Consider the following 11,381-nt stretch of genomic DNA (forward strand, 5'->3'; position numbering starts at 1 on the left):
TAGTGAAGTTTATATGTATAGACTTCAACTCGTTGAGAGTAATATTCCATTTCTCTGTCCATTCTACAATTAGGTTGATTGAAGACTGCATTCTGCTCGAAGACTCTACTACATTTTTACCAGTAGTAATGATGCAGGTATCATCTGCAAATGTGGCGATTGTGCTGTTTGGTTTGTATAAGAGTGGTCCCAGGACGCTTCCTTGGGGTACACCTGTTTTTATTGGCTGTAACATAGTATATGATTGTCCCTGCTTGATTCTGAAGAACCGCTACTTCCGCTCAGGTAAGAGGCAAGTAGCTCAGTTAAATGCCGTGGGAAGAGAAGTCTTAATTTATGAAGCAGCCATGGTGCCATCAACATCATAAGAATTGTACGGAAATTAGATGACTTGTTGGCTCATAAAAGCCTTTTTTGTAGCCAATAATAAAATCTTCTTTTAAAAAGAAATTAAAAATTAAAATTGTTTCGGGTCAAATATATATATATATATCCGTATACATATTCATCCGTTGTACCGATATTTTCTTATTTTCTCTGCTGCAGCTTCTCTATTGTAAATGGAAAGCAATAGTGTAAATTAGTTTCATATGGGAAGCAGGCGTCGTGGCGACCGATTTCTCCTACTTTCCATATATAGTGTACTAATATCATGACAATATGAAATACCAATTTTGGTTTACATTTATCGATTCCAAACACTATGTGTGCCTCAAAGTGCACTGGCAAAAGTGTGCTAGCTTTTATCAAGTCTCTTAGGCTTCAGATTGATTCTAAGAACATTTCCCGCTTATGCGATTTTATAAAAAAAAATCAATCCGCTCTACTCAACTTATATCACAAATGTACATATGGATGTTTGACATTTGACGTATGTATATATGCCAACAATTTGCTGCCCATACCTGTCAATGAATTCACAAAAGTCCAAAAGCCATTTGCACTAACATAACAAGCCATATTAGCTAAGTGCGGTGCGCATGCGCCGTCAAGCAAATTTGTTTTGCCAAAATGAAAACCACGCCAAACACTAACAAACGACAAATGCTATAAAGCGACAACTAAACAAGCAAAAACAACAAAGATAAACGATTTGAGCAGCTTTACGTCAGCAGTGAACACGTGCTTTAGGAAAATATTTGCAAAAATTGACATATATGTACAATAGGGTGGTGTTCTGCTTTAACGAAATATGTTTGGAGATTAATGTTTGAAAATCAGAAGTGGTAAAAATGTATGGATTCTGAAGTTTTATGTGTTGCACAGAATAGTGATAATTTTGATCTCATAAGGATTGTTTGTAGCCACCATATTAATCAGCGTGTATATAGAAATCGATAAATGAAAATAATCAGCATGGCCAGAGGACTTAGCCGAAAACTATTTACTGGTATTTACTGGCTCAACTCTTAATGCTAAATGATAGAAGAACCCACTTTAAACGAAAGTCATTTCTCCAAAAAATAGTTAAATTTTTTTAACCAAACAAACACTTTATCAATATGAATAGCTCGGAATGTGACCAGACTAAGGATAAAATAACACATTTTGAAAAAAGTCTGATTAAAACTAATAAATTCGGAAAAAAACCTTTTAGCTTTCTTCTAGCGCTTATATAATTTTTTGCCTTCTACTTGTATTAGTCTGTGTGATCCCAAAATATAAGTACACAATATATGTATGTATGTGAAGGAGATAAAATTAGAACCACCCTAATACTCAACAAGGTGCAAAGCGCATTTCGGACGCGTGTAGGCTGACAAATCGAAAGCACAGCACAGGAATAAGCAAGCAATTTGCCACAGCAGTTAACCAGTGTGACGACAAGTGTACCCGCGCCCCGCGCTCCCGCACGATATACCGAAAACCGAAATAGATGCGGCCCACATAGACACCGCCAAACGCTTTGACAAGCCAGCGGAAAGCAAACACGCGACTTTTCGCAGCGAACCGATGGGGCAACGGAGTTGTTGCTTCCGCCGCAGCGACCAAGCAGCGCTTAATTTAGCGGCGCATTAGAAGTTCTAGCTCCGATTTGTTGTTGTTGGTAGATGTTTAGGCAGTTTCATGGCTCATAAAATTCGACATTTGTACAACAACATCAAAAACAACCAGAACACAAATGATAAGCACAGAAACAACAACAAAATAAATATTATTGCAGAAATTTGCTAAACAAATGCGCCGCGAATGCGAAACCGCTTGCCATTAAGAGATACCCAGGACACACGCACACACACCCGCTGCAAGCGCGAGTAAATAAATGACATGTGCATACATGCAACATGCCACTACGGCCCACAAAGTGCATGTGATGCTATCGCAGGCGCGTGGCAAATGGAAAATCCGCCACACTTGGGCGCGCGAGTAGGTGCCCCGGCAGCGGAGAGTGGGCGCCGAGCGGCAGCACGACGCGCTGGTGGGACGACAGGAACGACAGGAAACGATGCATCGCCGCTGCGGCACATTTGACATTCAACGATTTGCGTTTATTTTCTGTTGCACATTTTATATGATTTATAATAGTCAGTTGCCTGCGGTGCCACCGCTGCGCTCTTCACAAGCGCTTGCAACAGCAACAGCAACAACAAAAATAAAATTAACGTAAATGGGAAAAAGCCAACGCAATAAATGACAACAAGCGGCCAAGAATAACAACAAATCGGAGCAAATGTACATGCTATTGCGCCGAGCTGAGACTTGCAACATGCCGCGCACATGTGTTAGAGGCATATTAATCTATCAGCGCTGCGCATTTCGGTGCGTGCCATTCAAATGCGGGCCAAAATAAATAAAGCAAATAGGAAATGCAATAAAAATATGATTATTCATTGCGTTTGGCCTGTGATGGCTTTCTAAAAATTACGCTGTGTGGCGATGACGAGTGAGTGTAGTGGTGGCTTGTGATTGTGCAGACAGCCGTTGCATAAAACTAATTTTCCTGCCATAAAAGTTGACCTTTAATGGATGCGATGATCTCTCTACATGCCTATGCAGATATGTGTGTATGTAATTATACATGTGTATTTATGTATGTGTGTGTTTTTGTGGCATAATCGTAATTCAATCGCGCCGCTGGCGAAAAGCTGTAAACGCATTTTTATAGCTCGAATTTATGCTTCCAATCATACAAAAATACCAACACACACACATCGACTATTTTTAGTGCATTTTGGATTCATTGAGGTGTGTCCGACTTGATGCCGCTTTGTAGGGTGGGTTCTCCATCAGCGTAAAATTATTAGAAAAAAATTTGATTCCGAAGAAAGAGTCATTAAATGTCTTTGAAGAAAATTCATTGACATTAAATTTATCGGGGTCTCCATGGTTCATGCTTTCACGCCCTGATTTATGGCGCATTCATGCGGAAATGAAAAACGGGTAAAAGGTGCGCCGCAATTAAAAATAGTGTTGAAGATGTCTTTCATTGTAAAAGAAAAACAAAAAATCGTTTAGATTGTAAAAATAGAAGAATCGGTTAAAAATATTGTTATAATGTAACTATAAAATTCATTATACATATTTTTTTATTTTTTCATTTGAAAGATTTATTTTAATCAAAACTTAAAAACAAGTGAATGGGAAAACTAAAAATAACTGCCATAAGCTAAGAAGTGAATTGAACTAAATAAATTTAAATTAAAAGATCTTATTTAACATAGTTTAGGTCAAATATGTGCCGTTTTTTAATTATTTTTTGGCCTTTTGAACATATTTTCATATTACCACTTTGACTCATGGAAACCCTCGCCCTTGTTAGCAAAAAATTGGGACGGTCGGTTTTCACTAGCTTCTCTTCAAGCAATATTTTCACCAACAAAACCGTTCGCCATAGACAGGAACATGTACAAAACACCTTATGCCAGATCAGAAATATTATATGGACGCATAAGACTCTCCCAACGCATCGCTCTAGTCATCTGGCGAGTCACTATCGATGTATGTATGTGGCATAGCGTGGTCCTAGTGAAACATTGTTCTCCTGTTGGCCAAAACAGGTTGCTTTTAGATGATTACTTTTTTAGGAGGTACAATTTTTGATCATATAAGTCAGGTTTACAATTTTGGTATTTGCCACTAATCCCATCAAGAACCTAACAAATTCTTTCTAACCATCAATCCTCGCTTGGTCATTATTTGCTGAAGATCACCTCGATGCCACCACTACCGTTTTAGTTTGAAGTTGTCTACCATTTCAATCACCGGTAACCACTCGCTTACGAAATTTATCGATTTATTGCGACACAGCAGCGATTTGCAAATGAAGCTTAAGTCCATGAGGAGTTAACTCATTGACACCCATACATAGAGCTGTCTTTTTTGTTTTTTTGTATCCAACCTTATATGAATGATATATTATTGAATTAGATCGTTGTGCTTTCTTGCCTTAAAAATTAGCGGAACGGAATCCGCGAAACCAAAACTTTAAGGGCACACTTTGTGCAGAATTTTTATTTTGATATTTCGCTGGTTTATACTTTAAAATATATTATGATAAAATTTCATATCGATATCTCAAATGGTTATTAAATTACTCCCATTTAAAGGGTAGCTCAATAAGCTTCGCAATTTTTTCAAATTTTCAGCATTTTTCTGCCTGTTCTGTAAATAATTGTACATACCAATAATCTATCAGTTTTTAGATATGACCAAAAATCGAATTTTTCAAGACTAAAATGCGGGGTAAATTTTAACTTCTTTTCCTTTATTGGCGTAGACATCGCTTTTATGGTTATAGCCGAGTTTTGACCGTTTCATTTTTGACTTCCGCTTTTTATTAAAGGCTACAGATATTATTTTCTTGTTTAGTGAGCTTTTATTCTAAAGTTTCATTAACGGAGAAGGCCGGAAGCACTGCAGCATATTTATTTTCTTTTTCAAAATTTTCATTGTATGTTTTGGAAAAATGTATAAATATTGATACCCTAAAAATTTCAAAACAATAGATGCAGTAGTTTTTTCTTTAATTCCCATATCTAATGATTCTCAACCTCTCTGCCTTAGATTTTTTGTCGTAGAAATCTTTTTGATTATACGTGCAAACTGTGTTCCACACACCGCTTTTCGTCTCGCTAAACCCTACTCTTTTGAAAAATAGTTTCATAAATCTACAAAAAAGTTATGAGTTACTAATAAATGAGTGTATGGATACGGCATTATTATGTTCAAATGAACAGCTCTTCCAAGCTATTTTGATTTTATGGCAGTCTTTACGACTTATACCAGTTGTTTGTTCGATTCACCACTCGCCAAAGTTTTACTAATAAAAGACAATGATAATGTGGTTTAATTTTATCTTATTTCCCAGTCCTTTTTTGTTAGAATAATTTCGATAATAATGTTATTAAACTAGATTTATATAAGGAAAGAAATATGTGAGCTGTTGTTCAAACAAAAATCTTGAATACATATTAATAACCGTTGGATTTGCAAATATTATTATCACAGTTATGATACACATATGTATGTTGTAGTACATTTTCATTATTCTGAAACTTCGTTTAATATTTATACAACCGATACCTTTATAATATAATATATGTATATACATAATACTACTTATACATCTGCATTAATTCAATAGGGTAAAATTTCCCCTCAAGGTATAAAACTGTTAGAATGTAAAATATGCCAGTGTGTAAATATTATCAAGGATAATCGGTGCTTATATTAACAAAAGCGAATACGAGCACACTGTAAATGTCAGCAGAATGTAAGTCAACTGTAGGGTACTTGTAAATAAAACACACAGAGAGATTTTACCGCGTTTATGGTGCCATTGTATTTTAAAATGCTGCGTTCAGCTATATATTTCAATCGTATTTAGGTGAATGAATGCAAACATTGACATATGAAGGCATATGATTTAAACCAACGAGCAAATCAAATGCAATAGCAACTAATGCACCGTTTCCAAAGTACCTAGTTCAGAAAAATATCATTTAACACTAAAACGGTTGCTTGGGGAGTAAAATATTTCTTTCGAAGTAGAAAAGTCGCGGGGTTGCTATATTGTATGCTCTTGTCTAATATTTCTAACAGCATACATTGGAACTGTTTAGTTGTTTATGTAATATTTTGCAAAACCTTATTCCAAATAATGTCATTAAAATGTGTATGGTCAATCTATAATACATGTATGTAGAACTATATTGATATATATCACAGTAAATTTGGCTACTTATTGTCTGGTTTACATTTACCACTCCACTAGCAAAAAATATTACAATTTAAATCACAGATTAAAAAAAAAATTGAAAAACAAAAATTATTTATAAGAGTCACAAAGATAGAAGGAGATATAATATTTGTTCTAAAAATCTTCTGTTAAAAATTTTATATCCGCTCTATCATCTTCCAGATTCTAGGTCATCACTTTTATATTCGGGTAACTTTTGTAAAGAAGCAATAATGTCAAACGCGTCATTTTGAGGACAAGGAATGAAAGCAACTGGTGCAGATTTATATAAAATATATATTGACAACTTCAAACAATTTAAGCGCTTCAGTTAGATAATTAGATATGGGGAAAAAAAATATATTAAGTAATATAAAGCTGTGACTGCAAATGTTATGGAGTTGGGAACACAACGGCCGTTTCCAAACAGATACGATGTGACTGGTTTTGGAACTTATTGCCAAGAGAATGAAAACTCCTTTTTCCTTTTTATATTTCATGATTATTAGCCAGGAAACATTTGAGCAAATCAGAAACGTAGTTTCCAAGGAAACAACTGAGCAAGTTAAGTCTTAAGGGAGAATATCGAACCATACAATATTCCAATCTTAAAGCTCCATTTTAATAAATCTTGCGTAGATGTAGCACAAATTAATAGAAACAAGAAAAATTAATCTTAAGATAGTGAAGGTTTTTAACACTTCTCAATGTAGTATTATTATTTAAGCACTTTCAACAAAGGAGTCTTTTTATTAGAGGCATCAAGAAGAATTTAAGATTGCCCTTATATTTCGGTTTCATAAAGTAATTCCAAATTTCCAGCTCTAATAGCTTTGAGAAGTTTTAGACAATCATGGTTGAGGCCTTACCAGTCTTTCCCTTTGATTTCAAAGGTTTCGTCGCTTAACCTCTCACCAAGTAGTTTTAAAAAGTTATAAACAAAGTTTTAAAAAACGTTTAGCAATCGTAGGAGTGTAAATGGTAACATGTTCCAAAACATCTCTTTCCATATGTTTATAGGAAAGGGAACGCGGGTTTACAATAGAAACTGCTCATATTGAAAGAAAATGCGAATTTCGGATATAACTTGGTTAGAACTAAGATAAAAAGGTTAGAACTATGTATTCATGTATTAGGCGAGAGTAGATAATTTTGGAAAAAAAAAACAAAGTGCGATTAAATCTATTAGAAAGGAAAATTAAATAACAAAAATGAAATAACCCGTTTTTAGTCCCTGAAAATTCAACCCTTTCTTTTTTTTTTTTTCATTTCGCTATTTTATCTTACTTTTCCAACGGGTTTCAGCCTGCTATAAATTTCTTGAATTTTTTATCGTTTTCAAAGACTTTTGTATAGGTATTTGCTACGTAGGTATGTCATATAATGTCATATTCAATAATTATCTAGATTTCGAAGTATTGCTGATAGATTGTTTTGCAATTGAGGGGACGATATTTTAAATTTTCAGCTTCCGCTGTCGCAAATATCCAATATATAACCATTTTATAACCAAAACTCAAATTTAGTTTCAATATGAGTGGTTTCTATTGTATCATATTTCCTCCCCTGTCAACATATGACAAGTGCTGTTATGTTATTTTACATTTAAGGGACTAAAAAATTCCCTTGAATAAAAACTATCCTCAAAAGAGAGCAATATCTAGCAATAAACTGACATTTATGCACCACTGTTTGCCAGACAACAAATCAAAGCACTGTAAAGAGAGTAGTTAAACGTCAATAATGAAAGTTGAAATGCTGTCAGTGATGCGAAAGCTGGTTGATAGATATACCCGCACTGTACCCATGCAGCTGGCTGTGAGTGTGTCGAGGGGTATAATCAAGCGAGCGCAGTGATTGCCGCAGTCAGCACATTTAGGTAGCGAAAGCTTGTTGTGCAAACTAAGTAAATAAATATAACGGAGGAGTGCAAGCTGTCAACGCGCAAGAAGCGCACACACAAGCATAAATGCACTCAAGAATAACATATGTGTGGATATAACTGTATATATGGTATATATCTGCGTTGCTAAGCTGCATTTGCAAGCGCAAGGGACAACAGCTTAAAAAAACAACAATTGCGATAAATTTGCATAAGGTGCTTAACCCAGAAACATAAATACGATATTTAAGTTTAAGCTGCGACGGGGGAAACATATTACGTATTTGTTGTTGCCACAAAGTGTGCTTGCCACATATATACATATATACACTCAGATGTACGCATATAAAAATAGATGCACGGCAGATAATTCAAATGCAGCGCATGCTATAACTATAACTATATAATATTAACAACAACAGCAACAATGTGGTGCACGCTTTCATGCGCATTTACTGCAGAAAGCCATTGAAATGTGTTTGTGTGTGCTGTTTCTTTACATTTTAGCTTGCGACGTCGCAGAATGCGTGCGCTTGCATTTTTGCTGATTTCCCCCTTTCCCTTCCTCCACTTCTATATATTCAACGTTTCTCTTTGCACCCTTTACTGTCAGTCGCTGCCTTATTTCCTTTATATTTGTTTACTTCCTTCACATGCAACTACTCCGCAGTATTTTTATTGCTTTTGTGCTTAAATGCCACGTTGCACGTTTGCTTTTTTCACCCACTGTGGCAATTCGAAGCGCAGATCCGCACACAAATGTTTGGATTTCTATAAATTCAGCCACTATTCGCTGCATACCTTTGCACACATCGGAATTGCGCTTCAACTATGCGGAAAATTCAGTTGCAACGGTATGTGGTGTATATGCAACATATATATATATATATGTATATTCCACAAAAAATATGTTTTCATCTATTTTTCTTGCTCTCGCTTCATAATTTTTTATGCTTACTCGCCACTTTGTAAATAAAAAAAAATAAACGAAAATAAACCTAAAGTTACAGTTACAGTTTACACATTTTGTGCCATTTGCCTTGAAAATCTCTCACACGGAGCCAAATTTGGTGAATAACGTAATTGATCAATGGTATACATTGCGTTTTTGGCTTTAAATTCGGTCACAATTGCGGCTAGATGCGATGGTGCATTATCATCGTGTAAAATCCATGAATTGACCTTCCACAATTGCCAAATAAAACTCTTTAATGACTGTATGTTCCTCCTGGAGCAAACTCATAATACACTAAACCAGGAATAGAGACACAACTTCTCATTTCCCCTGCCATTATGATGAGTGTTGGCTTGTTTGCATGTCAAACTCATAAACTTATGGCTCGTTGGGTTCCATAAATGTGGGATCGGAATTCGCACGTTCAAGTATGTCCAAAGGAACCCTATTTTTGATATAATATTACTATTTCTTTTTAAATTCAGCTTTATCGGAACGAGTCACCACTGAGGTGTACAGACTTAAGCAGCTGCTGTAAAGATACTCGTTGACAGATCATGCTCATATTCGGTGCAGTAATTATGAAGACTCCTAACAACTTAGCAAAATAGATCGTTTTGAAATACCATTTACACGTGGTATATAAATACAATTTCCTGGCGCTTTTTTGTCACAATGTATATATTAACAAAATGTAAATCTCATAAATAAAAAGTCAGCTTAGCTCACATTTGTTCATTTTCCACACAAAAGCTTGAGTCTGAGCGCATCTCATTAGTTTTGAAAATATTCACTTTTTAAAGCATAGGGTTTTCACCGTTCGTGTAAAATATTTTATGGGTAATTTATTGAAAATGTTAGAATTAGTTTTCTGGATAATGTATACTGTTCATGGGTGAACACTCATACAAATAACTTACCTCACAATAAGTAAACCTGCTGCTTCTTGCTTTATTTTGTCGCCGGTCTTCCAAGAATATGTTCCGTTCAAACTCTTACTTATAGTTCTTATTAATTCACTTACTTATAACAGTTGTCTACTTATACTTAATATTTCCCAATATTTTTCGTTACAGTTAAACATCTTCAATATGAAAAAAAATTCCTCAGCATCAGCAGGAAAATACGAAAGCAAGATGACAGTTAAGGAAGGAAGGAATTTGAGGGAACTTACAAAAAGTAACTTTAGACTGGATGGTGGTTGGGATGGAATACTGAAGATACAACCGGAAAAGATTGTGAGGCGTGCAAATCCACTTAACGACGGCCACAGGGAATATATAAAATATTTGCTCCAGGCTTAGAAGCGCTTTAATAATAAAATGATATAATAATATTTCTTTATACATTCTTTTTAAGTTATTTTAATTAGGTATTAATATTATTTAAGCCAAACATTTGTTAAGTCCGATTGTCATTCACAAATATATATCATTATAGTAAAAAAATGCACAAATTTATTAAATTCTTTAAGAAGTTATAAATAACTATATGATAAATATTATTACCAAGTATAAACCAAAAAACAAATTAAATATTTTATAAAAAGATAAGAAGCTAACTCATCGTTTGTTAAAAATAGTTGTATGTAAAATATAGTAAGTAACTTAACCTCAGGAACTTTTTATATATATATACAAGACAAAAAAACAATAACTAAATAAATATAAAAATAAATAGTTGCTCCTATCATTAGAGACGAAAAATTTTTAATAAATGCAGCAAAAAAACTGTTTAGCTTAAAAAACTTTTAGTACATATAAAGTGAGTACACATAAACTTATAATTTATTTAAAAAATAATCCGACGTCAAAATTACCAACACATTGGTCTGAAAGCTCAAAATAACATCAACTGTATTTTCCTGAAATGTTACCAATTTTACCCCAGTCTCCATGCTGAGGCATTTTAAAAATTGTTTTTCAACTTCACTCAATTTCCTTTCACTTATCACCAAAATCCTCAAAATCGGTTAAGATTTGCCGAAGTTGCAAATAAATAATCATTTCTGAACACTCTCCACCATTCAATAAACCGTGTCTGCATTTTTCATAATTCTTCTCAATTTCAATCATCCCCACTCAATTTCTGTTCGTTTGACACCAAAATCCTCAAAATCGGTTAAGATTTGCCGATATTGTAAAAAAAAATCCTTTCTGGTCACTTTTTACCACACAATAAATATTTTCACAATTTTTCTCAATTTTCTTCAACCCCACTCAATTTCCTTTCATTTAACACCAAAATCGGTTAAGATTTACTAAAACTGCAAAAAAAATTCACTTCTGGTCACTCTATACCCAACAATAATTATTTTTCACAAAATTTCTCAATTGCATTCATCCCCACTCAATTCCCTTTCGTTT

General features: G+C 34.4%; 1 protein-coding gene and 1 long non-coding RNA gene across 3 annotated transcripts in view; one reads left to right on the forward strand and one right to left on the reverse strand.

Annotated features, from left to right (window-relative positions):
* The window catches only part of LOC108976001, a 424,947-nt gene extending 414,487 nt beyond the window's left edge, over positions 1–10,460 (forward strand). For both annotated transcript variants that reach the window (XR_001993910.1, XR_001993911.1), the window contains one exon: positions 10,092–10,460. This is a non-coding gene — a long non-coding RNA (uncharacterized LOC108976001). The remainder of the gene's footprint in view (positions 1–10,091) is intronic.
* Positions 1–11,381, reverse strand: part of LOC108975998 (netrin-B) — a 234,619-nt gene that overhangs the window by 54,879 nt on the left and 168,359 nt on the right. The gene's annotated exons all lie outside the window — the stretch shown is intronic.

Source organism: Bactrocera latifrons, unplaced genomic scaffold, assembly GCF_001853355.1.
Source record: "Bactrocera latifrons isolate USDA-ARS-PBARC rearing strain unplaced genomic scaffold, ASM185335v1 scaffold_71, whole genome shotgun sequence".
Classification (NCBI taxonomy): Eukaryota; Metazoa; Arthropoda; class Insecta; order Diptera; family Tephritidae; genus Bactrocera; species Bactrocera latifrons.